The 27,372-nt window shown below is 33.4% G+C and overlaps 1 long non-coding RNA gene across 1 annotated transcript in view; it reads right to left on the bottom strand.

Moving 5' to 3' along the window:
* The window catches only part of LOC107850079, a 37,277-nt gene that overhangs the window by 2,912 nt on the left and 6,993 nt on the right, over positions 1-27,372 (bottom strand). The window contains exon 2 of the long non-coding RNA XR_001668445.2: positions 2,358-2,406. This is a non-coding gene — a long non-coding RNA (uncharacterized LOC107850079). The remainder of the gene's footprint in view (positions 1-2,357; positions 2,407-27,372) is intronic.

The raw sequence follows: 27,372 nt of genomic DNA on the forward strand, positions 1-27,372 counted from the left end.
GTAGTGATTGGACTACTACTAGCCATTGGAAGATAGTCATAGTAGGCCACCCAAAAGATTATTCTTCTTAGGAAAAGGAATAATGAATATTCAATTTCATGTAATAAGTAAGGACTACAAGGAAAATCTAACTAAGTAAAAACAAAATTAAGGAGACAGATGCAGGAATCCCATGAATCAAGAACTCCAATGAATACAAAAAAATTTCTTCCTTTTTGAAATATCTTCTGTAATACTTCTTCTTTTTTGATCATTAACGAGAATTCTCTTGAATATTCTTTTCCTAAATTCGTGCAATATATAATAAATCACAAATTCATTCATCAAAATATAACATTATTATAAGTAATCCCAAAACCTGGTGAAGTCAATACAAGAACATCTATTAAATACAAAACAAAGATCAATCTAGCAACTGAGGGAGAGAAAGAAAAACTTCAATCGTAAAAAATGCAACCCAAACCTCCAATCCATGGCAACTCTGTATGATGCATAACTTAGTAGTGCAAACTCATACTACAATCTATAAGGTGCAGAAGTCTAGCATAATTCCAAACACGAGGTACTCAGTAGGATCAACTGGTAGATCTCCAAAGATAATACAAGTATAAATATGTAAACTAGGAATATAAACTACAAGAGATAATTTGTGAAATGAAACATGATAATGCAAATGAAGAGGTAAGAATAACTATCAGATATTATACGTAATAAGGGACACGAGCGGGATACCATAAATAACTAGTCCATATATGATAGTTGGGTAATAATAGAGAGACATACAATATTTAATAATAGTAGTAAGGAAGGATATAATATACAAATAATAGCTAGATAAGAATAGTTATATGATAGTACTGTACAGCTAACCAATGTAAAGGTACTATCTTGAGAGAGCTAGTCTAGCATCTCGAGGATTGTAAGTAATACATAAGCTAATTCCAACATAGTCATAGTCTATAACTGAGTCAGGGATAGTCATAGTGTAGACTACTAATAATAAAGCTCATCATAGTAATGAGGAAAGGAACTTGGGAACATACCTATCTCCTCGGTACCAATCTGTAATTATCTTTCCATAAACTATAAAATGATGACCTAATAGTAAGTTAATCGGCTAGCTCTAATAAACAATAACATAATCAAACCCTTATAAACTAACAAGGCATAAGAAAATACTCAATGGATAGTAACCATAACTTGTACCTCGACAACCCTCAATAAAAGCATTAGGTACAAGTGCCAAATAATCATACTACTGATAGGAAACACATCTAAATGAATGAATATAATGTGAACCAATACTACCATACTGACTAAATGCTAAACTGTACCAATTATATACACCTTCTTTGGCTTGCCAGCTCATAAGGTAGGACGTATAGATTATCACCTTTTTTGACTCGTGGTTCCATACTAAAAGATCCATAGGGGAATTGTGATATCTATATATACTTCCTGGTCCCAAACTAGACCTTTCAATAACTATCATAGCATATCTACTCTATCTAGTTCTGGAGACAAATAAGAGTACTATAAGGTGCTTAGACTCAAACCAAAGCTAAATAAGTCCTAATCAAGTATGAGGCTAACACAATAGAATAATGTAGAAAGGGTTGGATTCTCCCTCAACTAGAATTAATGAATATTAATAAAAGAGTGGATAAAGAATGGAGCAGAATCCACCTTAGTCTATTTTTTCAAAATAGTAAGTTTAGTTTAAAAGCTCACATGTCATTAGTAATGATGGAATGACTTCCATTTAAGAATTAATTTTAAAGTTAAAATATAGGAATAAATCCTTCTTTTAAAAAAATTGTAAAACCAAGGTTTCAGTTGGAATTGTGCCACTAATAAGAATAACTAAGTCTAAATGTATGCATATCATCACTAATATCCAAAAAATATACCAGTAAGTGTCTACGCATCCTTAAACTATAACCATATCTTTTCAAGGGATAGCGTATTAACCTTCTATATAAATAGTACTGTAACTAAAGCCATAGGCCCATTAATATATAAATTAATAAGATATCCACCATAATCCAGGAAACTATGGTAAAAAGGGGCATAAAGCTACTTAAAGGATCTACCTGAGGGGCAATTCTATATTAAACAAGGGAAAAAAGCTACTAGAAGGATCGAATCGAGGGATATCATCCAAGTCACTAAGTTCCATGATACATATAAATATGTATAGTGGGTATTCTAGGCTAAGACTCAATCTACAATTCAATTATAAATCCCCAAAATATGTAAATAAAAATACACTAGTTATAAACCTATTCTAGAAACCCCACCTACCATGCAGCCTTTAAAGCATATAATCTTATAGAGAAGAGTAGACCATAGCTAACCTCATTGTCAGATTGTCGTCTTGAACCATCCACAAATTGCTTGTTTTAGCTTCATGATCCAAAAATAACATTATGGTATTAGAATCATAATCTACACATTAATATCAATAAAACGATACCCATATTGAATATATTTGTTCTAGGTCCAATTTTTTTAAAAAAATTGGCTCAAAATCAAAAAGGAAAAATTTGAAATTTTATTTAAGGATCATGTTTCTTATATCTGGAGGAGCATAAATCTGAAATCTGAACTAAAAACAAGTTGGAATCTGACATGAAATAAAAAATAAAACATAATTTCCCCTTTAAGCTAAAACTCCAAATTTCATATAAAAAATCAAATATTGAAAGATGAAAACAAAAATTTCTCTATGGGAAATAATAAAATAGTTTACAAATTCATCTAAATTTCTAATCTTTAAAACCCACTATAATACTCTCAAAAACAAGCTTGCAAGCTTGGCAATGGTGGAGTTTTTGAATCTCACCTTTTGATAGAAATCATGAAAAATAAAATGAGTATTCTTGGAAAATGAGAATTATAAAGTTATAATCACATTGCTAATTATTGTATGAGAAAAATGCATTGAGAATCACCCTAAAATATTGTTGCCTAGCTCCTAAAATGGTGAAAAGAAGCTTCTGGACTACAATAGGACTTTTATGTTGTCCAGGTGAATATGTTTTCATTTCCATCAGCAACCAAGGAGTCATCATAGTAATAAAGGAAAATTCATAATTTGTTCATCTATATCACCGACCATGATAACAATAAAGGAATCAAATTTTGTTCATCACTATCAGCGACCAAGGCATTGGAATAACAAAGAAGGAATTCATAATTTATTCATCTTTATCATCAACCGTAAAAGCGATGAAGGAATAAAAATTTGTTCATCGCTCTCAATGACCAAGGTGTCTCAATAGCGATGATTAATTTTGCACTAGCAAAATAGCTGAAATTCTTCAAGTTTCAAACTTTCCAATAAACCCTTAAAATTCATACGCAACATTGTAAAAACAATCTTGCTATGTGACTATGCTAAATTCAATATTTCAAACTCAATGGAACCATCAAAATTTCCATCTTAGGTCATCTCAATAAAAGGTAGGACCTATACCCATTGTTCTATTTTTACTAAAATCCACCAAATAGCCCAAAGTGATACTAAATGTTTTGAACTTAAACCAAGGGTTTCCCATCCAAAAATCAACATTACAAAGCTAATGTGCTATATAAATTCTTATCAAATATCATCTACTAGAAGTTTTGGTCCAAGACGAATTTCTCCAAAAGCTTCAAAATAGAGAAATGGGCTTTAAGCGTAAGTGAAATGGCCAAAAATTAAATTGATGGTCTCGGTAAGTCATAAATAACTTGTAGATACTATGGGAAGGCTCAAAATTCCAAAAACAACAAGAAATAGAAAATATTACATGGAGGGTCATTGCAACCTCCTAAACATAAGTTAATTCTACAAAGCCAAGAACACTCATGTTAATAAGATGCAAGTTGCAAAATTAAAGATGACGAGATAGATGTGAAGGCATCCTAGGAAATATAAGACAAGGAATGAGGATATATAAAAGAATGTAGGAGTTGACACCTGGAGGACATGATGAAGAAAAAAAGTCAAAGATGGTTTAGGTAAATAAAGAGGAGATGCACAAACTCTCCAGTAAAGAAGTATGATAGGTTATATATAAGGTGTATATGAAGGACCAAGAAGTATTATGGTGATTCTAAGATAAGAAATGGCACCGATTTCTATTACCAATAAAATTAATTAAGATAGAATGATATGGAAGACATGAATTAGGGTTGAAGGTTAGTAAATAATACAACGTTGTCTTAATTTTCAAAGGTTTAGGCCTGTTTGTGTGTAATGACCCTCCGGGTTATTTTCTCTATTTTGATATATTCTTGGGGTTTTGTATTTTCCCATAAAGGCTATAGGTCATTTATAACAATAAAGGAGCGATGGTTTGATTCCTGAGCCATTTATTAGGTTATAAGCCTATTTTTAGCTATTGTAGATTTTACAGTTAATAAATCAGTCTTGTGACAACAGTTATAGTAAATGGCCTCAGATCAAAATTCTGATAATTTTGTTACATCTAGAATGAAAACATGGGGTTAGGTAAAACCTTGGTCTGCGTCTCATGTATTTTGAGCTTGTTTTGGTCGATTGAGTGGATATTGGTGAAAATATAACCCTGGGTTAGGACCTACTTTTTATTCAAATAACCTCAGATGAAAATTTAATGGTTTTTTTATTCTAGAATGCCAAATTCGGTAGGGTATCATTGTTTATTTTCATGGATGGGGTTTTGAATGAATCTTGAACCCCCAGTTACAGTCTGATGGTACAATTTCTTGTCGGTGCAGCAGCACCTCGTGTCAACTAATTTTGGTCGTTACGTTCATGGTACCTTGTCAAAATTTGCAAAGTTAAAGGGTGCTTGACCTTCGTATTAAGAGCTAGTCATTGTATTCACCAAGAGAAAGTTGGCATGTACTGGCTTCTCCAACAACCTACCGCATTTGTGAAGACATGTTTAGCCTGGAGTTGCATTCATGATTGTATCCCCATGTTCACAATGAGCAATTTTCTTAGCCTTTGTTCTAGCAATCAGAGGACCTCAGATTCGTGATGGATTATCCCTTGGCAATATAAAATCTACTTCATTCATTATAAACCTTGTTTTTGCTAAGTTTTGCATCATAGATGATTGTGGGATCTCAAGAACTTTTGGGAAATTATTCAATGAAGCTGGACATAGGTAGGGGACATTGAGGTAATCATTTACTGTTAGTTACTTCTTAAGTTTTTGGCCCAAATCTTTGTTTAACTCTTGATTTTCACTTTATTTTTCCTTAGATTTTGGTGTTGTTTTAATCCTCAATTGAAACTTTATTTGTACTTAATTTTCAAACATGCATTCATTGTCCTTCGAGGGTCCTTATGAAATATTCAATTTTAGCATTTCACTAGTGAGCCCCATGGGCTTATTATTGATTGAATTCTTAACTCGTAATTTTATATTACAATATGCGTCTTATTTTCCTCCTTTTATTAGATAAATTATGATTTCTAGATAGCGATATCACCTAAATTTTGGGGAGTAAAAAAGTTCATGGAATGTTTGAGAATATTGTTCGACTACATGGTAGGCTATGGTCTACTCTTCTATATGAGATTGTGTATTCTAAATATTACATTGTAGATGGGAGTTATAGAATATATTTATTGACAATTGTATCTTTATTTGACCTATTTAGGGCATTTTAGAATAGAATTGCAATTTGAGCCTTAGTCTAGACTACCCGTTATAGTTTTTGGGGTATATTGAGCTTGACTATATACTTGTTATGACCTTAGGTTTATAGTAGAATCCTTAGTGTAGGAATTGGAGTAGTACTTTTGGATTTTGATGATTTTCCTCAGTTAAACTCTTCCTATTGTATGATGCCTCCCATAGTTTTTGCTCTTGTATTCTTATTTGTACTCTTATTATTGTGTATATTGTTGGACCCAAAGCTTTGTCTATAAGACCCATTATATATCAAGTTAATTCTTTATTCCTGAAAAGAGTTTTGACTTAATTTATTAATGCATAGGTGCTTACACTTGACTTTTTTGGAGACTAGTAATGGGACACATACATTATATGCATTCTCATAATTATTTAGTGGTACGATTCCAACTATAACTTTTGTTTTACTATTATTTTCTAGAAAGGAGTTTATTCCCTCCTTTTCACTTTTAAAATAGATTTTAAATTGGAGTCGTATCATTTTATTATTGGGTTTTGACCTATTAAACTAAGCATACTATTTAGGCAACCCATACCAAGGAAGATTCTGGTCTACTCTTTATCCACTCTTTGTCACTATATACTTATTTGGGTCGAGGAAATATTTTAACCATTTATATGTTGTCCTATAATTTTATTCCCAAATTTGATCTTGGGTAGTGGATTCATTTACAAATTTATACTTATTTAGTCTTTAATTGATGTTGAGTACTACTGTATACTCTTATATCTCTCTAGTACTAGATTGACAAAATTACTGATGGTAGATTAATGGAAGTCCTAGCTCGAGATCGGGCAATATATATGGATATCCCAATTCTCTTATGGATCCTTATGGATGGGAACCACATGCTGGAAAAAAGAATACCCCAATAGGTCCTACCTTATGTATTGGCAATCTAAAGGAGGTGTATAAATTTACTATTACATGGAACTCTATTGGTTTAGTAGTATTAGGCTTACTTTCATTCATTTATTCCTTTGCATTGCCTATCACTAGCATAATTATTTGACATTTGTATCTATCGGACTTATAGGGGTTGGATATTTATAGGTTATCCTTGCAATTTTTTGAATAATTGTTTGTACCTTTTGGTTTTATGAGGTCTAGTTAGGTTATTATTTGTATGGTATAGTTGTTTATGTTGTTATTCGGATACTATTGTATAGTTTAGGACAAGCTGGGTATAGATTGGTACCCCAGGGTATAGGTACTCTTTCAAGATCTTTTTATCTTTATTAAAGCATTCTTTATTATTTTTAGACTATTTTATGGTTAGACATTCTTATTATACTGGAGCTAGCTCCCTTCTTGATATTGTAATCCAAGTGATATTTAGATTATTAGGCTAGCTCCCTCAGGTTTACACTATTATTTTTAGTTATCCTAGGGTATATGAGTTTCTTCCTTTGCACTATTATTGTATATACCCTTTTCTTTGTACTACTAGTATAGATGTCTTTCTTTGTATTGCTATTATATATCTCTTTCTTGATACTACTTTTGTATATTATGTAGCTACTTAGTGTATTACACCACTGTTCCTAGTTATTCGTAGAGTATGGTAGTTATATTTAACTCTCTATTATCCTTATTTCATTAATAGTTAATTGTTATATATATTTTTCCATGTGTGTTATCTATGCTTGTTAACTTTGGAGCTTAGATGGTCAATTCCTGTTTAGTACCTCATGTTTGGAACTCATACTATAGTTCTTCACCTACAGATCAGAGTAAGAGTTTTCACCACTAACATATGTATCGTGTGGAGATACCATGGATCAGAGACTTAGGGTGAGTTCCTAGAGTTTGATGTTGTTCCTGCTCTCTCTATTTTATTGAGCTGATCATTATTTTGTATATTAGGGATAATTTTGTATCTTTATATCATGTTTACCTTGTACTCTTGTTCTGTTAGTAGCTCTTATAATGGCCTCACAAGGTTTTGGGGTGCATTACGTTCTTTAGGTTTCTTTTCTCCATTTTATCTAGTTTTATTTCCTTTTCTCTGCGTCTTACTCAATGTTTGGGACTATGGTTTGGCTTTCCTACTGATGGGATATAATAGGTTCCATCATGACGTGAGAAATCAGATGATCCGAGGTGAATTATGCACCTTAGTGTTGTTATTCGGGCTTATTTAGTCTTTTTTTTATGACTACTTGTATGCTTAATTTGTTAAGAATTATATAATTGAGCATATAAGTGTTTAATTACTTAATTACAATATTTGAGGTGTATTTCAAACAAGTTTGTTCTAAATTTGGTCACTTAGAGTTCAAATGAGAAAACTAGTGCTACGAGCTTGAGCATGGTGTTGTTCTAGTTAATAGGGATGGATTATAATGTGTATAATAAGTTTCTAAGGTTATTATAGTGCAATTATTTATTTAAAAATGCATTTATAGTTTTAAATATTCAATTGGATCGAGCTTACAGTTGAACTAAAAGTTAAAGATCAAAAAGAGTGAAACTAGTTCTTCGCTTTTGTTTCTAGTTCACCGTTAAGGATTGTATGTTGTTTTGAGCTATAATAAGTGATGTTTGATGTTATATGATACTTGTATAGTTTATTATGATGATATATTTAAGATGTAAAATATGTAAATCAAGTTGAAACAACACCACAAGACTTGTAATGGATTAACAACAACACGGGATAAGATTTGTCGTAAAGTGGACACTTTGGATGTCCATGGATCGTATATTACCCAATATATGGATATGGAGTGCATTCCATACATATATTGATTCCTAAGAGAGCCAAAAAAAAATTTCTCAGTGATGAGGGTGCTTCGCGCTCCCTAGTGCCCTCTATGATCTCCACAACACGGTCTTCGTGCAAAAATTGGCAATTGTCCTCCTAAAAATAGGAAACTAAAACATGATGTTATACACTTTGGACGGCTTTGAAACTTGGAAAGGGTCTGTAAAACACTTATATTAAGATTTTTATTCTTTTACTTTTATTTATTTATGTATTTTATCTTGTATTCATCCATGGTGATTACGGTTATGTCCATGAGCGGCTAAAAGCTCTTTTCTTGGGTTAAGGCCAAGCACATGATTACTATTGCTTTTTATTGATTTGGTTTTGGTTGTTTATCATATTTTTATTCTTATTTATCCATGTTATAACTATTTAAAGATTCATGACCCTTAGAATACATCCATTGTCATCTTTGTGAACTCGGAAGAGGGGAATAAGAGGATAGAACTTCGATATAAATAGAGTAAGGATCTTATTCATTTTTAAAATAAGGAATTTGAATTAGAGTCTAAGATAGGGATATATCTAGAAACCTTATTTGGTTTACCTGTAGGATGACATCTTAATGCATCTAAATGGATTATTGCATCCTTGCTCAACTATGTAGTTGTAATGTCCAGTTATGTAGAAGATTAAAGGATTGAGAGACCATGATCATACTATAAACCTTGCAAATAAATAATAAAGATAAATAATCTATTAAATGAAGTTCAATAGTTTATTATGACTGTTCAAAGTGCTTTAACCCTAGGTTTGTCTTCATTGATTTACCAAGACTTTAACTTTTTAGCATTATATATTTAACTTTAAATCATAATTCTCAATCTCTTTTTGTCATGTTTTCTCCACTCTAATCTTAATTGTTAAACTTGAATTTTATAGTTATTAAAACAAGTCCCTTTGGGATTGACGCATGACTTCTAAAGGGATACTTTACTACTTGGTGATACCATGTACACTTGTGTGTGCGCTTGGGCACAACATCAGGTTAAGATATGGTGTTTTTAATAGTACAAATCATATTCTTGTAGTTTTGTCTTTTTACATCTATCATCATATATTTTGTTTCGATAATCATATTAGTTTGTTGTTTATAGTGTTTCTTTCTTGTGGCTCAATATTCCCTTCCTTATTAATTTCTATACTTGCTTCATTCTTTTCTTCTTCTTCTTCTTTTATGTGGATTTTTTTCACTTGAGCGAAGGTTCTTTTAGTAACAATGTCTCAAACTCCACAAGATAGTGATAAGTTCTGGTTACATTCTACTTTTTCCAAACCCACTTGTGGAATATCACTGGGTATGTTGTTGTTTTTGTATTTCATTAAATTTACTAGCCATATACCTAATTTTTTAATTTTAATTTAAAAGAATCAATTTCTTGCATATTGAGAATAGATGAAAGAACAAACCATGTCTCCGATGAAAACCAAATTCTATATTATCTTTCTGCCACTAATTGTATAAAGATATTACATACAACTACATTAAAATTAGAAACTATCAATCTATAAAGTTTATATATATCTAGAGAAAAAAAATATAAACTTTTAGTTTTTCTTATAGCCGTACAAAGTGAGTCAATTTCACTAGTTAGACAAATAAGACAATAAAGTAAATTCAATAAGTAAGGGCTTCTTCTTCACATTATTCCACTCTCTCCAATTCTTTCTTTCTTTAGCTAGCCTTTTTTTCTTCTACTTAATGGTCAAAGTCCAATGATGTAGATCACCCCACTACTACTCTCTCAATCCCCTCCCCCCACTTTCCTCCTTGTATGTGTTTATTTTTTGCCTACTAGAAGAAATAGGCCTAATAGAATCAAACCCTTTTTGGTTATGATTTTTGAGTTGATTTATTTCCTATGATCCACCTTTACTATGAGCTTTGGTGATTCAAGCACTGTCTAGGGAATCCTCATCATTTGGATGGATGGTCCTCGACTACATCTCAAGTTCTATCATTCTTGTTTTGATATTTCATTTAGGCATTTTTAAAAATTATTATTGCTTTGTTATTTAGATTTCTTACTCTATTTTTTGATGTTTCTATAAGGTATTTTAAATTAAATTGCATTGAATTTGATTTTTCTATTAGGTAGTTTAAATTAAATTACATTGAATTTATTATTCAATCTTTGTTATATCATTATTGTTGTGTTATTTTATTTAAATAATTTTATTTTTCTTGCTTTGGTATTTTAGATTTCTTGCTCATTAATCAGGTAATTGAATTAATTTTAATTGATTGTTCAGTCTGTCTTCAACCATTCTTTCTTGTATTTTATTAAAGGACTTTGTCTTTCTTGTCTCATTATTTTACCTTTCTTGCTTTCCCATTTTGTTGTTTGATTATTAGTCTAACTACTTTAATTCTTGATTTTTCTATCAGTTACTTTCTTGCTTAATTTAAGTACACTGGACTATTTCTAAACCCATGTTAATGGCTTGAGAGTGTGCGGGTAGTTTTAGGTTGTGTCCTTTATTAGGTGTAGGGTTGTAGAACTGGTGGTAGGGGTATCATGGGAGATTCTAAATTGTGAGTCAGGTCTTGTATTACAGGGATATTGGCTGCAATTTTATCAAGTTAGTAAAGATCCTAAAGAAGATAAAGATTAATGTAGCTTATGTCTAGGAAACTAAATAGGAAGGGATCAATGCTAGGGATATAGATGTGTTTAAATTATGGTAGTCATAGAGCTCGATCAATCATAAATTGATTAGGAATTTTAATAGACAGAAAACTCGTGAAGATAATGGTGGATGTTAGAAGGGAGAACAATAGAATGATGCCATTAAGCTAGTTTTGCATAGGCTGACTCTTAATGTAATCAGTTCATATTTACCGTAGGCAGGTTAGGACAACGATGATAAAAGTTCTTGTAGGTGGAGTTTGATGAGGTTGTATGAGGTATCCCATAGTTGGATAAAATTTTGATCAGGTTAGATTTTAATGGTCACATATGAAACACTTCAACCGATTCTGATGATGTAGATGAAAACTTAAACCTTGGGGATAGATATTAAGGGGGATTTTAGATTTTACATTGCACGGATTTTAAGTTGGTCGTAGATAACTCAAGATTCTAAAAGAGGAAGAAACATTTGGTGACCTTTGGTGTTTGGGTGGCTAAGCTTCAAATAAATAATATACTCTTTTAGACGGGGTAACAAAGGTGTATGTAAGCATTGTAAGGTTATAAGAGAGATAATCTTACACTCTATTATAAGATTTTGGTTATGAATTTCGATAATAATAATAATAATAATAATAATAATAATAATAATAAGAAGAAGAAGAAGAAGAAGAAGAAGAAGAAGAAGAAGAAGAAGAAAGGGTTGCATGTGACAAATCAAAGATTAGATGTCGTGGCCGGATTGGGGCAAAATCTCAGGAGATTAGGGATAATTTGGTGGCTATGGGGCTTGGGGAGTAGTGGAAATGTAGATGTATGTAAGCTAGAATATTTAGTTGCATTAGTGAATTGATAGGTGTTAGGAGTATCAAAGGGAGCCTAAGTGATCATAAAGAGGATTTATAGTAGGATGAAGAGGTTCATGAAAAAATTTGACGCCAAGAAGGTTGCTTGTATGGTGTTATTGGAAACTTAATGAGTATGAAAATAAAAGGAATAATGAGAATTATAAAATGTTAAAGAAGGAAGCAAAGACTAAGATAATAGCCTTCTAATATTTTTAAAGAGTTAGATTAAAAAGGTAGAGTAGTGAAGTTTTTTAGGCATGCCAAGGTGAGAGAGAGGAGGGAATATGTTCTCTAAGTAAAATGTATCAAGTACCAGAATGACGAAATAATGGTAAGCAAATATTATATGGATACCAAAATGCATTTCCATAAGATATTAAATGAATAAGAGGACAAGGACATAGTGCTATGGGAATTATAGTAGTTCTAGATATGAAGAAATTTTAGGTATTATGGGTCCATAAAGGTTGTATAGGTAGGACAAAGAAAAAAATTTGAGAGGTTATTTGATATGTCCCAACTTTAGCTAACTAAGGACATAACCTAAGATAAGAAGGTATGAAGGCTAAGGGACTATGTAGAAGTTTATGTATTATTTGGGTATCTTGTAGCTTCATTTTCTCCCATGTTTATTAATATATAATGTAATATTAATTTTGTACTTTGTATTATTTTTTTAATTAGTTACATTTCATTTTAGCCAATGCTTATACAATATAACCTCCATATTCTAGATAGGTAGAGGTAAGGTATATGTACATTCTATCCTCCCTGACTTCTATGATCACACTCGGTATATTGTAAAATAGTGTAAGAAAATATTTTTCATTTGATTCTCAATAACGAACATCAAGAAATCATTGGTGTAAGAGGTATAAGTTGCACTTATTTCTAAAAAATTGAGCAGAACTGAGAATAAATTTGAGGCTTATTTTTAAAAAACAAAAGAGAAAGATGAGATATGCTTAAGATCATGTTTGGATGGGTTTATATCTTTTCATTTATAAGCTAAAAGTTAGACTTCTATATTTTGTATTTTGACTTATTTGAGTTTTTTACTTAAAAATAGGTGCTTAAAAGTATTTTTTATTTTAGCAAAACACAAAATTTCCTTTAAACATTTTTGTGTTTGGGTAAATTGAAAAAGTTCTATAAACACTAGGTTTTGACAGAAAATGATAAAATCAGTCAAAACCCATAAATTTGAACTCCTAACTTATGACATTTGTCAAGGCTAACAGGCTCTAAGTGTATTTTTCTCAAAAGTGATTTTAAAAAAAAGAGTATTTTTGAAAAAATAATTTAGCTTAAACAATATGTTTGCTACTCCCCAAAACCACTTATGTTTTCCCAAAAACTTGATCAAACACCTCAATTTTTTGAAATAAGCACTTTATAAGAAATTGGCCTCCCAAAAGCTTGGCAAAATTGCCTATAGTTTCTACCATGTGTTTACTCCCATTGCCAAATTCTGATAGCCCATAAAATGAAACATTTCCTCTTTGTTTTTTATCAAACAACTGAAATTCAGAATAGAATATACATGAATAAAATCATCTATAAAGTAAGATTAGATAAAATATCATTATATTAATTTGTCCAAACTTCTCAAATTAGCTTATTTTGAAAAGTATTTAGCAACACAGAACCGTTACTGAGAAGCATTTTGCATTTGAACACTAGATTAAAAAGTAGTATTAAATAGCAAGTAATGTTTAAGCCATTCTTTTTAAATGTTCTTCTAGTATAATTTTTCAAAAACAAAATTGAAAAACTAGTTTTTAGGGAAAAATTAAATTTTTACCAAGAAAAAACTGCGTTTTTAGCTTTTAAAAAATAACTTCGGCTACTCCCCAGAAGCACTTATTTTTTTCCAAAAGTGTGGTTAAAATACTCACTTTATTTATTTAAATAAAAAATTTTGACCTCCCAAAAGTTAGGCCGAACAGGCTATATGAATAAAGCACACCCTTCTTTTTCACAAATTATTGAACAATGTTATAATAGTGGAATGAACCTTCATGTCATTTCTTACATCTTGATGTTTTTTCTATATTTAGAGATATCCAATAGCTACTGTTGGTTATTTCTGATTGATTGGGAAGGACTATTCCATTATTGGGCAATTCATTTAGTTTATAAGGCCATTTTCTTGTTTAAGGGCTTTAGAAGTTAAGAAATGGGCCTTGGACTAATATCTCAGGTAAACAACCTTGGATGCCATTTTTAATAGTCTCAATAACTTTGAAATGACAATTTAAGGCTCGGGGGACCCTTGGTCCAGGTCCTGAGGTTTCTGGACCCATTTAGAGGTATGGGCTGGAATTTAGCAAAATGGCCCTTAAGGTTGTCTCACCCACTTTGTTAAAAAAAAACCTCAGTAGAAATTTTGATGGCATTGTTAAGTATGGAATGTTTCATTTAGTAGTATACCATAATTAATCAATGTTCTCAAAATTCCAAACTTATCTCAAGGGCCCGATCGACATATTTACAAGATGTTAAAGTTGTTGCATCATCACCTGGTGCAGGTCAAAAATAGTCTTCGTATTTGTAAGTACTTTTATACATTCATGAGGGTAAAAATTTTGGACTTCCATGCTCGTAGGCTATCCTTTAAGTTCACAAAGAAAAGACTATTCAATCATGTCTATCCTATTCTTCATGATCCCAGTAAGTCAATTACACTTGTAAAGGTCTGTTTGGGCTAGTACACACATTCATAGTAAGGTCCCATGTTCACAAAGGTAGGAACTGTGGCATTATATATACTTTTATATCCATTTTTCTAAGTACCAATTCCATTGTAGAGTAGATAGGCTAGTAAATTGTGAGAAAAGTGTATAATTAAGCAAGAAATAGATTGGAAACGTGTTTGAGGGTCTACATCTTTGAATTCTTGTAATATTCCACTTAATTTCTTAATTAATTCTCCAATTTTAGTTATGACTATTGTTGGGACTGATTGGGAACTATTTTGAGCTGGAAATTTTCTACATTTTTGTTGCAATTGATCCTTGATCTATGTGGGATGCGTTGATGGTTTTAATTTTGCGATTTTATAAGTAGACCCCATATGACATTTTTTGTTCAACTTCTAACTCATAGCATTTATTTGCAACAAGGGTATTATTTTTCTCATCTTGATGTTTATAGCACTATTTTGATAGCATGGCATCCCTTGAAGGCATCTTAGAAGAGAAAAACTTTGGCTTAGGGGATTCGGTGGTGTCCAGGTACGCTAGGTTTACCTTAAATATATATTAAGCTTAATTACCATATTTGTGTACTACTATGCTAGTTTTGACATATATTTTTTATTCGGGCATCTTGCTAGTACTTTTGTACCTTATTAGGCCAGTTAGGGACCCATTTTGGTAGGATTTGGGCCCATTCTCTCCTAGAATAATGTAGTATCACTCATTAGAGATACTATTAGTGCTATTAGTACCAGGAAATGAAAATAAGGAAGCCTTATACTAGACTCGTCTAGGTTCCAACCTAGGATTGGTTATAGGGACCCCATAATAGGCCTTATTATCATTTTTAGCTAGTATACCTAGCATTAAGTTCCTTTAGGCTTAGTTAGACTCCTGGCTACTAGTTTAGGATATCACCTTGGGTAGAGTTTTACTTTACCATGATTTCTATTTTATTATAGCTCTCTTCCTAAGGTAGAGTATCAACTATCCCTAGAACACACGACCTTTACCTAGTATTAAAGACCAATATTTCCTTAGTGGACATATTCATCAAAGAATCATATTCTTGGCTTTATGATTTAGAGATAGGCTTAGAACCTTTGAGATTCTTCCTATTAGTTTGTTATTCTTATATTTATGTAAATACATTTCAGTTATAGTTCGAGTCTGACATAAGTTGCATGTTACTGGCATCAGTTATAGTTATAGTTTGGTTACTATTTATGATCTCGTTAGAGTCTTGGTATCAGTTTATGATTGAGGCTAGTTACTTATGGGAACACTTTTTTCTTGAAATGGTGTGGTTACTACGAGTTTTGAATCGAGCCCAACACCTATTTATGATTATGATTTGGATGTTTTGGTGTTGTTTATAACAGTTTTTGGGATTTTCGACAGTAGTGTTGAGTTCCCTTGTACATGACTTATGTGGGATTTTATTATGATCCTCTATTTTGCATCTGGGCTCTCGTTATTATTCATTGGTTATAGTTAAAGCCCAATATATACTTGGACTTTTCAGCGTGGATTTGAGATCAAAAGGTTACTTGGGTTTAGTTTAGTTACTACATAATAATTTTTTCTATCTTAATTTCCAATTCTTTGTGCTTACCTACCTATGGGGGCTTGGTATGGTTAATTGCTTTTTTGTTTGTGCCTTCTAGGCTTGGAGAGGTGTGGCTCAGTTAGGTGGTAGTTTTTTCATTTCTCTTATTTTGGAGTTATTTATTTCCTCTATTGCTCTTTCCTAGTTTAGTAGATATTTATATGTGTACCTTTGTTACTGTTGACTTAGCCTGTACGCTCGCATTATATTTATGTTTTTAATATATTTTAGGTCAGTCAGTTGATGTTGTTTACTGAGTACCCATAACTTTGCTACTCATACTGCACTTTTGCATCTTTTCCCTGATGCATATCTAAGTATGATCCCATCAATGTTGATGCTATTTTGAGGCCCAACTATTGATCCAAAGATGAGGTGAACTTTCTTGAGTCCAAGGCCGAGCATCTTCCATCTATTTCAGTTATAGTAATTTGTATTCTTAGACTACTACATATATCTATAATTTGGTTATTTTCTAGTATTCTTATTTTGGTTGTAGTGGCTCTAGGGACGTCCTTACTAGGTTTTGGGAGCAATTTTTTTGGTTCATTTTGTCATCTCCCTATTTTGTACAGCAAGTTATGTATGTATATATGTCTTATTTTTGTTTTTGATTTACCTTCTATTTTTCTTACTCTTTGTCCATTATCCTATTACTTGTCTTTCTGGGCTATGGCCTAGCCTACCTACTTGCAAGATAAAATAAGTATCATCATGACCAGAGAAATTGTGTCATGATAGCTTGGTATCAAAGCCTTAGCTTCATTGATATTATTTGTACAAGAGACAATGTTTAGTAGAGTCTCACAGATTGGTATGGAGACATTTGTATCCTATATTTGAGAGGTTAGAAAATATTCTTTGGAAAATCTAAATTTTTTTGTTCACTTTCGTGCTTTTTATCTGTATTAATTTCTAAATTCTTATTTGTTTTTGAAATACCTTGGGTTTTTCTCCTTGCAATTTTTTTGAGTCTTGAGCTATCTAATCATCATACAACTCACTATACTAGTCGTATGGTGTAGGTACGGGTCAGATGATCTTATTCATAAGGTGTCTAGTATTTAGAGGTTTGATTTTTGTTATGGTTATGGGTTGGTGGTGATAAGTCGTATGTTCAGGATACAAGAAGTATAGTGCCCAATCGTATGATGTCTAGTCTAGATGTCCTGCTTAAGGTACAACTGAAGGATACTAGTCACATGGTGAGGGTATGAGTTAGGTCAAGGGAGTTGTATATTGGAAAAAATATTGTGTCCAACTATCTAATGAAGTTACGAGTTGAGGGTACCACTCATATTATGTGGGTATAAGTTGAGAGGTTTAACCGTACCCTTTTATATTTGTAAGATGAGGGTATTTTGGACATTACCCACCCCAAGCCTTTAAGACCCCAAATAATATAACATTGTTTTGTCCATTATTCCATACCTTATAAGATCAAAACACTCTCTAAAACTCTTTCAAGAAGATTGGGCTAAGGTTTCTCCAAGATGGTTATCTAGAGACTTAAGGTTAAAAATCTCTCCATGAATCTTCGTGACTAAAGCATGTTACTCTCTCTCATTTTTAGTTCAACTAAAAACATATTTTAATAAATGGTTTCATGCTATTATTGTGGATATGGTTTGGTTTTGAAAGAGATGTTAGGGATTTTGTTTTTTCTTGGTTGGATAATGTTGTTCCATGTTTTACCTATGGTTTTTCACGTCATAATTATGGTTTGAACATGTGGTTGCATTAGAATAGTAAAATGGTTCTTGGTTTTGGTTGTGCAAACTGTATTCCCCTAACATGTTTATTAAAATGCCAATGAGAATGAGTTTGTCATATAGTTTTAAGGATTCTTAAGATCATTGCATTACGTAATATAGTAATGGAATATAAATTGGTTTGGTTGGTTTTTAATGGATTGGGACGGCCTTGGTGGCCATGGCTTTTGTTTAATTAGAGATCTTGTGGGGTAGATAGGAATCCCCTAAGAGTTATCTAATGACAATGCGTACAATCTATAGTCAGTATGATGATACCCTTTCATAATGCCATAGTAATTGACTCCTAAAGTTGGTGTTTTGGTTATGTTATAAATTGTTTTAATTGAGTCCGAGGGATGAACATTAGAAAGTCATGTTTGCCATAATGATAGTAGGTCATGGTGATCTTATACTTGTATGGTACACAGGAATCCCCCAAGTTATACTTTTATTTATGTATCATAGAGGGCCAAGGGTACACGGGAATCCTCGACCCTTATGATATCTTCAATTTGTGCGACTACACGCATTGAGGCCCGTTCAGTAGGTAACACTGGATGCATATAGGCTATGGGTGGATTATGATGGTAAAGCTACACAACCCAGGTTAAGGATTTATGTAATTTGATATGTTTATTTACTTTGTTTTTGAATAATGGAATTATTTTTTCCTTATTATTCAGTACATTTTAGAGTTCATTCCGCTTATCATTTTTTGACGTTGTATCTCTACGTGATGCAGGAACAAGCCATACTACTCCTTCTGCTCAGTGATTTAGATTTGCAGACATCTTAGAGTAAGATTAAAGTGATTAGATTCCATACACTAAAAGACTTGATTTTATGCTATGGACTTTATTACATTGTTTTTGTTTCTTGGAATTTGGTTTTGGCTATGGTCAGGGGCATGTCCCAACCAAATTTTCTTTGGTTTTTCTATAGGATTTATGGGACTACTATAGGCATGGGTGGTATCGGTATTGGTGTCAGCCTTGGTATTGGTATGGGTATTGTGGATGGCACCAGTTGGATATGTAATTGAGGTTGTTGGATTATAGGTATAGACTTTATTTAATTTCTTTCATTTATTCTTATTTTATCTTTTTATATGGGTAAAATTCATCTGACATTGGTTGTAGGGCAGCTATAGTTGGGTATTGGGGCTGGTCTAAAATCTCAGTTGGACTTGAGGCACCTGACATGACTAGGATCTAGTTTAGTTTATGTCATACTGGTATTTGTGCCCTAGGTTCATGGTCAATTGGGAGTCCACAAAGCCATGGTAAGTAGAGTCTTTTTTATGGCTTTGTAGCATGCCACATTAATAAGGGAGAGGTACAGGGAATTTAGGAATGATTCTCTTTCTAGTGTTCTATTTTTCAACTGTAGAGTCTAAGGTCCTAAATTCTCTTCTAATTTCAATTTGTTCCTTTTTCAGATCATGCCTCTTCGATGATCTAAAGCTTACGAAAACTCCTTTGTCTTACCCGAGGACAATGTTGATGGGACCTGTACTACTTATGGGGTTTATACCTAGTCTAGGGTTCCAATTTCTTATTGTCCTGGAGTTCTAAGTTCCTTCTAGTAATTTTCGAGCTCCTCCAGCTAAAGCAATGAGCGCTAAGTTTCTTTAGTCTATTCATATGTTGGCATAGTTGGCAGCTTCTCAGTTTGAGTAGGGTGTTCTTGTTACTCCATCTTATGAGGCCACAAGGCTTGGAAAGTTTATGAGGTTGAACCCTCCGACCATTACTGGTGTTAAGGTAGAAGAAGATCCTTGGGGCTTCTAGGTAAGATGGAAATGATATTCCGTGTTATGCATACCACTAATATGGAGGGCGTGGAGTTTATTGCGTACCACTTAAAGGATATGGCGTACCATTGGTACGAGGAGAGGGATCATACAATGGGTGAAGATGTTGAATTTGCTTTGTGGGGGGGAGTTCTCTAATGCTTTTATGACTGCTTCTTTCCTCAAGAATTGAGGAAGGCAAAAGTGGAAGAGTTTGTTAATCTGATATAACGTAAGACGCCAGTAAAGAAATATGCTTTGAAGTTTCACCAGTAGTCGTTGTATGCTTTGGAGTTGGTTTCTAGCTAGACGGCTAGAATAAGAAAGTTTTCTTCCTATTTTTCCCAATAATTAATCTTACAGAGTAAGGCTACATTGTTAAACAAGGGCATGGATACCTCCAAGTTGGTGGTATATATGAAGCAGGTTGTAGAAGAAAAGAAGAAGCTAGATGAAATAGTAGAGAAGAAGTAAAGGAAGCCTAGATTTTATGAGTACGGTGGTGGACAACAGCAGAGTGACATGGATGGTGTTAAGTAGTCCAAGAAGAAGTAGGGCAATTTTGGGTCTTACTAGATGGCTAGTTCTCCCTACCCAAAACCATCAAGTGATAGGAATTTTTGTGGTGGCGATAACTTTAGGGGATAGGATGCCCAATCTTACGCTAGTGGGGCTCAGTCAGCTCTATTATACCATCCCTGCAGATTTTATGGCTGAGTGCATCGGGGGTTCTGCTAAGAAGAAAAGGATAAGTGCTTCAGCTGTGGTCAACCAGGGAGTATACTTAGAAACTTTCATATTATTATGGTTTTTTCTTTAGAAAAAAGGGTTCTATTTGCCTCATCTTCAGCTCCACAACCAAAGAGTGCACCATCTGGCTCCAGCAATGGTCAGAACTATCTCTATGCTCTCATTACCCGATAGAAGTCTGAAATATTACCTGATGTCGTGATTTGTATGTTGAAACTCTTTTCCCATAATGTGTACTATTTACTTGATCCGGGTCTACTCTTTCTTACGTGACCCCATTTGTGGCTGTGTATTTTTGGTTTTATCTCGAGTGTGTTGCGAACCCTTTTTCAATTTCACACCTTAATAGGTGACTGTGATTTCTAAAAAGTCTAATGGGGGTATGTGGAATCTTTTGGTAGTAAAGAAATATTGGTGGATTTATTTGAAGTAGATATGGTAGATTTTGATATCATATTAGGGATAGATTGGTTCCACTCGTGCTATGTATCTCTAAACTGTCAGACTCATAAGGTTGTCTTTAAATTTCCTAATAATATAGTTATTGAGTAGGATGGTGGTTTCCTTGCTCCTAAGGAAAGGTTCATATCATATCTTAGAGCTCAAAGATTAATCTCTAAGGGGTGTATCTATTGTTGAGGTTAAAGATTCTAACTCGGAGGGTCCTTCTTTGCATTTTGTCTCGATGGTGAATAAATTTCCTATGGTCTTCCATGACGACCTTCTCGGTGTTCCTATAGATATGGAGTTTGAGTTTGAGGTTGATCTTGTTCCAGACACTCATTTAATTTCTATTCCTCTAATTGAGTTTAAGGAGCTCAAGAAGAAACTAAAGGATCTTTTAGAAAAAGGTTTCATCCATCCTAGTTTGTCCCCATAGGGTGTACCGGTGTTATTCATGTGTATGAAAGATGGTTCCCTTGGGATGTGTATTAATTATCGACAGTTCAATAAGGTAATGACAAAGAATAAGTACCCTCTTCCAAGGGTAGATGATTTTTTAATCAGTTGCAGGGTGCTAGGTTTTTCTCCAAGATTTATCTTTGATCCATATATCATCAGTTTAAGATTAGGGAGAACGATATCCCAAAGACTATTTTTTGTATCTGGTATGGGCATTTTGATTTTTTGGTTATGTTTTTTGGGTTAGCCAATGCCCCGACAGCATTCATGGATTTGATTAATAAGGTCTTTTGTTAGTTTCTGAACTTTTTTGGTATTCTCTTCATAGAGGATATTTTAGTGTACTCTAAGAGTAAGGTAGATTATGTTGATCACCCCTGTGTGATATTGCAGACCTTTGTATTACAGCAATTGTATACCAAGTTTTCAAAATGTGAATTGTTGTTGAACATTGTCACTGTTCTAGTCCATGCTATTTAAAGCGAAGGGAACATGGTATATCTGTAGAAGGTTGTAGTGGTTAAAAAGTCGCCTAGACCCATGACTCTAATCGATATTTGGAGCTCTTTGGTTTAGTTGGCTACTACGGCGGTTCGTAGAGAGTATTTCTTCTATAACTGCACCATTGACTAAGTTGACTCAGAAGAAGTTAATGTCCTTATGGTATGATGCCTTTGAGTGTAGTTTTGAGAAGCTGAAGGATAAGATAACTTTAGCTACAATTTTAACTTTGCCTGAAGGCACTGATGGGTTTGTGGTTTACTGTGATGCGTTCTATATATGGATTGGTTGTATCTTAATGTAGCATTGTAGGGTGATAGCTTATGCCTCTGGGTAGTGGAAGGTACATTAGAGGAATTATCCAACTCATGATTTGGAATTGTTAGCTATGGTATTCGCATTGAAAATCTGGTGTCACTATTTGTACGGGGTGCATGTGGACATCTTTTCTGATCATAAGAGTCTAAAATATGTGTTTACTTAGAAAGAGCATAACCTTAGGAAAAGGAGATGACTTGAGCTTCTCAAGGATTATGACATGAGTTTTCATTACAATATAGGTAAGGATAATGTGGTTGTTAATGCTCTTAGCAGGCTATCCATGAGGAGTCTAGCTCATGTGGATAAGGCTATCCTAGGATATGATTTTTCTACATTAATATAGAATTTTATGATGGTGGTCGATTATGAGGAGATATTGCACAAGCTAGACAGATATTGTACTATGATTCTGCCTATAGAGTATGAGTAGATTTAATGCTTTATTAGGGGTTTGAGACTATTGCTCCGTAAGGCTACTTAAATTTTGGTGACTTTGGGGAAGTCTTTTTTATATTTTTTATCATCTATTTTACAGAGTAAATAGATCAGAAGGACCAAGGGGGGTAGTGATAAGAGACCTTATTATCAGGGTAGTTACAATGGGATCCATATCACCTTACAGTTCAGAGGTTGACGATTTTTGGGTAGGTACCCCCAACATCAGCCTTATCAGTGTTAGGCCAACCTAGTAGGCCAGTTTAGGCAACACTTCAGATATCAAAGGGGTCAACCTAGTTATTTTTGTTTTGGTGATCATATCAGTAGTTAGTCATACAGGGATGTTTAGTTAATGTCATTGATCTGACAGTTCTAGATCATTTGTACTTTTAAGACAGGTTAGAGTTCTAGGGGCACATTATGATTATGGTATTGTTGGTTACTTTGCTCGAGATTATCCTTGATGTGGAATAATTAAACCTTTCATTCAGAGTATGCATACTATTAAAGCAGTATCACCTATAGATAGGGGTTATGTATACGGTCATAGAGGTGGACCTCAGGGTTCTAAAGATGGTCCTAAAGTAGGTAGGATAGGTGGTTGGTTAAGCATCTTTTTTGATAGAGAGTAAGGCTATTTGTATGCTGTACTGGGTAGTCCAGAGTTTGAGGCTTTGGATTTTGTGATCATAGGTACAATTTTAATTTCCATCAGCCAGATTTTTCTTTATTTAATCTAGGTTCTACTTTTTTGTATGTTTCTGCTTATTATAGACCATAGTTGGATTGGGCTTAAGATCCTTTATTAGTGTCATTATGTGTAGCTACCCACGTGGGTGATTTCTTAATAGTGTCGAGTATATAGATCACTTTTGGTGACTAATCCAGAGTATGATACTTGTTTATTTAAGTATGTTATATATTGTGGATTTTGATGTGATTCTAGGCATGGAATGGTTATCCCCTATCATGCAATTTTTGATTTCTTTGCCAAGATCATCACTATTGCCATCCCTCATATTCCCTAATTGTATAGCATGGCTGTTTTAGTCATGCATCATGGTTATTATTTCTTATTCTTTAGCTAGGCGACTGACGTTAAGTAGTTATGAGTCATTCCTTTCTTATTTTAGGGATATTAGTGATGTGAGTCCTTTACTTGACTGTATTCCTATTTTTCATGATTTTCTTAATGTTCTTCCTACAAACCTACCTAGACTTCCTCCTGAGGGAGTAATTGAGTTTGTTATTTATCTTGATCTAGGCACCCATCCTATTTTTATGGCTTATTATTATATGGATCGTGCTGATCTAAAGGAGCTAAATATACAGCATCTATATTTTCTAAGTGAGGATTACATTAGGTCAAATGTATATCCTTAGGGTGCTTCAATTTTGTTTGTGAAGAAAAAGGATTGTTTTATGTGTGTGTGTATCAACTACAGACAATTGAATAAGGTAAAAATAAACAATAAGTATCCTATGCCTCGTATTGATTATTTATTTGAGTATATTTAAGGTAAAATAATGTTTTCTAAGATTGTTTTGTAGTTTGCTTACCATTAGTTAAGGATTAGGGATGAAGACATCCCTAAGATAGCCTTTAGGACACATTATGGCTATTATGAGTTCCTAGTGATGCATTTGAATTGACTAATTCTGCAATAGCATTTATAGATTGCATGAACTATGTTTTAGGCCATATTTGGACCTTTGTGATTATTGTCATTGTTGACATTCTGGTATATTCGAGGAGTTGAGAAAGCACAAGCAGTATTTAATTACTATGCGCCATACTTTGAGAGATCATAGGCTTTATGTCGAATTCTCAAGAGAGAGTTTTGGAATGAGTTTGTAGCTTTCTTGGGGCATGTGGTGTCAAAGAATGGTATTATGGTGGACCCAGTAAAAATTAAGGCTATTTTTGGTTGGGCTAGGCCTAGGTTGCCTACTTAGGTTCGTAGTTTCATTGGCTTTGCATGATATGACAGGTTATTCATTGAGATTTTTCTACTATTGCAGCCCCTGTGACTAGATTGACTAAGAGGGATGTTTCATTTTAGTTGTCTGCAATTTGAGAGAAAAGTTTTCTAAAGCTCAAGGACTTGCTTACTTATGATCCTATTCTGCCTCTTGCAATTGAGGGAGAGGGGTTCACCAGCTACTTTGACACTTCTTAGGTTGGTTCGGGTGTGTTCTTATGCAACTAGGATGATTTATTGCATACATATCTAGGTAGATGAAGGTGTATGAGCGCAAGTACCCCACTTATGATTTGGAGTTGGCTAAAATATTTTTTGCACTTAAGATTTACAGGTATTAATTATATGGTGTTTGTTTCGAGATTCACTGACCATCATCGTCTTATACTTATTATGAACTTAAAGAAGCTTAATTTGAGAAACCTTAGATAGACTCACTTACTGAAGGACTATGATATTCCTATTCTTGAGCATAAGAGCAAGGGGAATATAGTAGCAGATACCATGGGATGAAGTATAGTAAGTATAGGTAGCCTGGCCTTATTTCAGTTTCAGAGAGGCTGTTGGTTTTCAACAACTAATCCGTAGATAACTTGATAGTTTGACTTACAACTTCAAACCCAAAAAGGATACCTGCTAGTGTTGAAGCTAGATCTACTATGTTAGAGCAGATTTAGGGTCTTTAATTTGAGGATAGTAAGCTTCATAGCATTCATGCTCAAGTGCTGAGAGGTGACTCTAGGAGAAATACCATAGATTTAGAGGGTATTTTGAGGTTTGATGATCGTATCTATGTTTCAAAGGTTAGAGATTTAATATAATTAATTCATTGAAAGGCTCATTGCTCTATGTATTCTAGTTATACCAGGTTGCGTAAGATGTATATGGATTTAAGAAAACATTACTAGTGGAGTGGCATGTACAGAGGTAAAGTAGAGTTTTTGGCTCTGTGACTATGTTGTCAAGATGCAAAGGTCGAGCATCTGAGGCCTAGTAGATTACTTCAGAGGCTACCCATTCCTAAGTGGAACTAGGAATAAGTCATTATGGACTTTATCGATTATTTTCTTAGTACTTTTTATAGTTTTGATAGCATAGGGGTAATTATGGATCAATTGACCAAATCTAACCCTTTTATCCCTATTCAAACTTCCTTCAATGCTGTGAGGTTGGCATGTATTGATAGTTGAGAGGTGGTTTGCCTTCATGGAGTACCCATGTTTATTTTTTCAAATATAGGTTCTCAGTTCACTTCTAGCTTTCAGGGGACGCTTCAGAAGGAGTTGGATAACCAAGTTGACCTTAGCATCGCCTTTCATCCCAAATGGATGGGAATTTAGAGAAAACTATTCAGATTTTGAAGGATATGCTTTGTGTATATGTTTTGGATTTTGGAAGTCAGCGAGACTATTGTTAAGCCTTGGTGGAGTTTGTGTGTATTAACAGCTATCATTCAAGTATTCAGATGGCCCCATTTGGGGTATTGTATAAGAGTCAATGTCAATATCTAGAAAGTTGGTTTGAGACTTCTAAGGTTAGGCCACATGGTCCAAATTTTATTTGAGAGTCACTGGATTGTGTTTAGCTGATTTAGAATAGGCTTCGGGCAGCTCGGACTAGAAATAAGAGCTATATTAACTGTAGACTTTGTGCCTTGAGGTAAAGAGCAAGTAACTAGTTCTTCTTGTGATATCTCCCATAAAGGGCATGATGAGGTTTGATAGGAAAGGAAAGCTCAGTCCAAGGTATATTAAACCATTTGAGATCCTTCAGATAGTTTAAGAGGTTGCATGAGAGTTGCCTTTGCCTCTAGCCTTCTTAGCTATCCACCTGGTGTTTCATCTATCTATATTATGATGGTATTTCCCAGATGAGTCTCACGTGCTTTCGTGGGACTTGGTAATGCCCCAAAAATCTATTTCGAGATATCACACGATGCTCAGGACCACAAGTGATCCAAAGCTAACCCATAAACTGGCATACTGTTAAGCAACTAATTAAATATGTATAAAATAATTGAATTTATTGTGCGGAGACATAGAAATGATGGAATCTGTGAAAATACATTACTGGTACAACTTTAACATTCTAATAAGGTCTGAAATAATGAACTGAAATTACATAACTGACTCTAACTGACGTTTATGAAGCTTCTACTATACTGACTATAGGTAGTTGGGACGCGACTCTAACTACCACTAATCAATACATATGATTAAGAAAGTAAAGTACATAAATAAACTTGTACCTACATTATGAGACAATATAGCACATAGACGTATATGTGGATCAGTACTTTGAGGATGTACTGAGTATATGGCGGTGAAATACATAAGTAAAAACATTATATCAATATCATCATTTATAAAAAAATGTATGCTAAATGTAAATGACTCACATAAGATGGAATATATGAAATACTGAAATACGTATCAATAAGCAGTAAAACACACTATATAAATCTTGTGAGCCATAACATTTAGTTCTAAAAGCTGTACTTGCATTCTCTTTTAAATTATATTGTCTAAGTATGGAAATGGCTCACTCTAAAACTAAAATCTGAAGGTTGAAATTTGTAAACTGTAGCTAATATCTTTCTGTAAAGCATAATCTGAGTGTAACTATGAGCCTTTACACTTAGTTTTCTAAAATCTTTTCTTTTATTCTTTTACTTTAGCTAGCAGGGAAAAATACTT

This window comes from Capsicum annuum, chromosome 12, assembly GCF_002878395.1.
Source record: "Capsicum annuum cultivar UCD-10X-F1 chromosome 12, UCD10Xv1.1, whole genome shotgun sequence".
NCBI classification, from domain to species: Eukaryota; Viridiplantae; Streptophyta; class Magnoliopsida; order Solanales; family Solanaceae; genus Capsicum; species Capsicum annuum.